Consider the following 4,659-nt stretch of genomic DNA (forward strand, 5'->3'; position numbering starts at 1 on the left):
TATATATATAGTTGAAAAAGGATTAGAGATCTATACAAATCAAATTTTTATATGTAAAAAAGATGGAGGTGGAAATAGCACAGAAATAGGTCCACAGCATACACACCCATCAACACATAGCTGGTCATTTTTCAAAACATATTGAAAGGACATTCAACACAATGCACACAGGTGGACATAAAACCCATTCAATAAATGCTTTTTAGCCACCTCCTTGACAGAAACACACAAAGATGTCTTTTAGACAATAGACACCCTTTCTCTCACTCTCTAACACGAAACTATATTTAAAGAAAACTTCAATGAAAAATCTCCTGACATGTTCTTGACCACCAGACAGAAGATAACTGTTTTTACTGATATTTGATAAGATGAAATACATCAAAACCAGTAATATTTTTATTTATATAATCTTTTATTACATTCCTTCTTAAATTGAAATGTTTTAGACTTACTTATTTGATATTTCCACCTCAATACTGTATATAATCTTTTTCCAACTATTATAAACTATACAAATGTGGAAAATGGCACCAAATGCCAAAATTCCAGACTCAAATGTAAATGAAAAAATCCTAACAGACTTGCAAAACATAAAATCAGAAAAGCTCGAGAAGATACTCAACCCTACACTCGATACCAAGAGTGAAGACAACGAAAGCTCTCTTCCAGCATACAGCAACTGTGTAACATCATGGAAAAATTAATCAACTGCAAAACAGAATAAGATACACCACGCCTTACTAGAAGAAGCATAATCGGACACGTTGGGAAAAAAAAAAAACTTTTAAGAACTAGAAAGTTTACAGTTTGGAACATGGTTAAAAACTTTAACAAATCTGGAATTAATGAGCCAGAACAATGAAGAAAACTACGAGAACAAATGTCCCTCAATAGAATAAGCATGGAAATTGAACTTTTAAAATTAAGAGCCACAACCAATGAACAAAAAATCAAAGATATCGATCAACAAATAGAAGAAGAATATATACCAAAAAATGTGAGGGAACCAACTTGTAACACCTCAAACTCTGGAAACAAGATTATGAATATGCAGAGCTTATATCTCTCCAACGATGGGGAAAATGTGAGATGTGGTTCCTTAAATACGAAGAGGATTTTTTAAACAATACGCATCACAGACAACTCTTTTATCAAAAAACAAAACAAAACACGAAACCCTGCAGAAACAATCAGACCATCAAACACAAGACACCTGACCCACAAACACAGTTCCCCCAACCCAAACGAAATAAAACCCAACTGCAACCGAAGAAAAACCACACCCAACCACTACACAAATATTCTCCAAGTTTTTTCTCACAAATCCAAATCCAAATAAATCCAAAAACATCATAAATAACCTCAGCAATAACATCCAATTCACAATAGAGTTTAACCCCAAAGAACTTGCCTTTCTAGATATCCTAATCAAAAACCAAGATGAGAAAGTAGAAACAGACATATTCTACAAACCGACCGACTCCAAACAGTACCTTCTTTTCACATCATATCACCGAAACACACCAAACTCAACATTCCCTTTAACCTGGCAAAGCAAATTTGTACCATATTATCAGAACCATCCAAACGAGAACAAAAACTAGAGGAACTGAAGGACACACTTATCTAAAGAGCCTTCCCTCCTGGCACAGTCACCAACAGAATAAACAAGGCGAAATAAATGGATGTGAATGAACTTACGAAAACGAAAATAACAAAATGAGAAATGTCTTACCATTCGTATCAACCTTCAATTCCAGGAACATCAAAATATTTGATCACATCCACAAAAACCTTCCCATCTTACTTGCAGATAAAAACACGAGGAAAATCTTAGAAAAACAACAAATCATCAAAAATAAAAGGCAGTCCACAACACTAAAACTCATTCTCACTGGAGCAAAAACACACAATGAAACCCTCAAGCCAACGGTCACAAAATGCGGAAGAACAAACCGCGAATTTAAATTCAAAGATGGCCATACTTTCAAAGTCAAATCCAATTTCACCTGCAACACGGAAAACTTGATCTACGTAATCATATGCAATGGTTGCCAACATAATTACATAGGTCAGACGGGTGGATCGTTACGCAACAGAATGACGACCCATCACCAACAGGTCCGAAGCAAAAGCACAAGAAAAATTCCTTCAAGCAGTCACATTGCAGCCTGTGCAGGAATGGTCTTACTTAGTTTCAAAATATTTCCCCTCTACAAGTGCTCAGATTCTCTCAATCAACAAGAAAGGCAATTTATCAACAAGTATAAACCACAATTAAATATAGAGCCAATCACAACCAATACATAAGAATAGATACTTAAAACAATTTTATACATATTGTTACCATTTAAAAAAAATAGTTCCCATCGTTTCTTAAATCTTTTTTCAATATTCATATATGCCAGAACACACACACACACGCACACACAAACATACACAAAAAAACATCACAAAAACACACACACGCACAAACCCACATACAGAAAAAAGAAAACCACAAAAGCACATACACACACAGCTGGTGACCACACACATACACACAGGTGGAAACACTCAAATGAATACATCTAACCCAAGGAAAAATCCTAATTCTTTTTTCAACAAAATAAATTCTTCACAATTTACACACCTATCAACTCAGAGCTGGTGACGTCCTGTACCCATATATGCATATGTATGTATATACGTACATATATATATTATATATTATTTATTATACATATATATATAATAAATAATATGTAATATATATCATATATTATTTATTATATATATATATATAAATAATGTATGTATGTATGTATGATTTCATCTCGTAGGGCCTATTCAAGCCATCGACGATGGAGAAAAAAATTGAAGTTCTTTTTAAAGTTTGGAAGAAAGTTCATCATTCTCGAACTCTTGAAGCTGATTGAGAGAGTACCAAATTAAGTGAATGTGTATAACAATGTACAACTTGTGTCAGTGATGCAGTTTTTCTGTCTTTACTGACATCGCCTCTCCTGAACCTTTCTTGAAACCTTTCCTTCTCATCAATAAATCGCAAAACATGTAACAGTTAAGATTTCATTTGAAGGTTTGTAATCTCACCAAACATAACGGCAGCAAATACTGTTTTTTTTTCTTTGCGATCATTGGTTTCCTGCTCACTTCAGTTTTGATTTTCAGCTTAAGCTTTGATTTTTATTTTCTGAGAATGATAATATTCTTCTTGTCTGTTTCAAAGTTGGGAAAAATAGAGAGAAAACTGAACTTTTGCCATCCTGGGGGTAATTGAAAACATAAGAAATTCTTCTGAGTTATAATCTTTTTAAATTAACCGAAGCTTTATGTTAATAAATAATTTAGGTGCTAGTTTATTTTTTTTACGTAGAAGATAAAAGATAAAATGTGTACTCTTCGGCACTGAATAATCGTACAAAATATATCAGAAGGCAATAAAACAACCTTGTCAACTGACTAAATATGCATTTCTCATCTAAATCTGTCCGACTCTGAGGAAAGTCTCAGGAAAGTCCTCTGAATAGGCAAGTTTTTGATCTCTGCTGCACAGGACAGTAAAAAACATTAGTACTTCAAGAGAAAAAGAATTGACAGTGTGTCTGCTGGCTTATCACATCTGAAAGGCAGGCAATAACATTTCTACTTCCTCTTTCTTGGTCACTTCTTTTACTATGACTGAAAGCAAGTAGTAAAAAATTCACTATCTGTTGACAACTTAACACGGCTGAAAGGAAAGCAGTAAAACATCTGCTTTCTGTCTTCCTCTTTCTTGACTGGTACAGTATTATATATATTTGAAACAATGGGGAGAGATGGCTTTTTTTGAAAGGATGATTTGTATTCTAATCTTAATAATAATGTTTACAGTGAGTTACTCTGATATGAGTTTTGATCTTCAAATAGCCGTTTTCAAACTGAAAAATGTATGTTTTACTGGATTCTTAAAAAGCAAAAGATTTTTTCTTACAAGTATACATACACAAAAATATACACAGAAAAAGAAAAGAGACCTTGATGCACCCGCCCTCTTTGCAATATACTTTGCTGTTGTGTTGTCACACGCTTTTCAAAACTCTGAGGAGGGTATTTACATAAAATATCGAACAACAGGGTATGTTTTTAATCTAAGCAGACTGAAATTCAAAACGAAGGTTTTTACTTCACTCATTAGGGAGCTTTTATACGCTGACGATTGCGATCTTGTCAGTCATTCTGAAACTGGTCTGCAATCCCTTGTATCTGCAGTTGACTCAGATTGTGATTATTTTCGCTTGATCACCAACTTGAAAAAAACAAACAAAAAAAAACCGGTTGTAATGCATCCTCCTGTGTGTGGTCCTGTTTGTAACCCCGCTAAAATTTTTGTTAAGGGAAAGTTACTTGAGGTTGTCGATTTGTTCGTCTACCTTGGAAGCTCTGTTCAAAATGTTGGAAATCTCGATACAGAAATACAGCTGCGAATTCAAAGGGCAGTAAAAGCATTTAGTGGCTTGGAGTCACGCGTTTGGTGCCAGCGACATATAAATAAGAATAAAAGGTGGCTCTTTACAAATCATTTCTCTTAACATCCCTGTTGTATTCCTGTGAAACTTGAACTTGTTATGAAAGGCATTTTAAACTGTTAGAACAATTCCACCAAAAATGCCTTCA

This window comes from Octopus bimaculoides, chromosome 6 (genome assembly GCF_001194135.2).
Source record: "Octopus bimaculoides isolate UCB-OBI-ISO-001 chromosome 6, ASM119413v2, whole genome shotgun sequence".
NCBI lineage: Eukaryota > Metazoa > Mollusca > Cephalopoda > Octopoda > Octopodidae > Octopus > Octopus bimaculoides.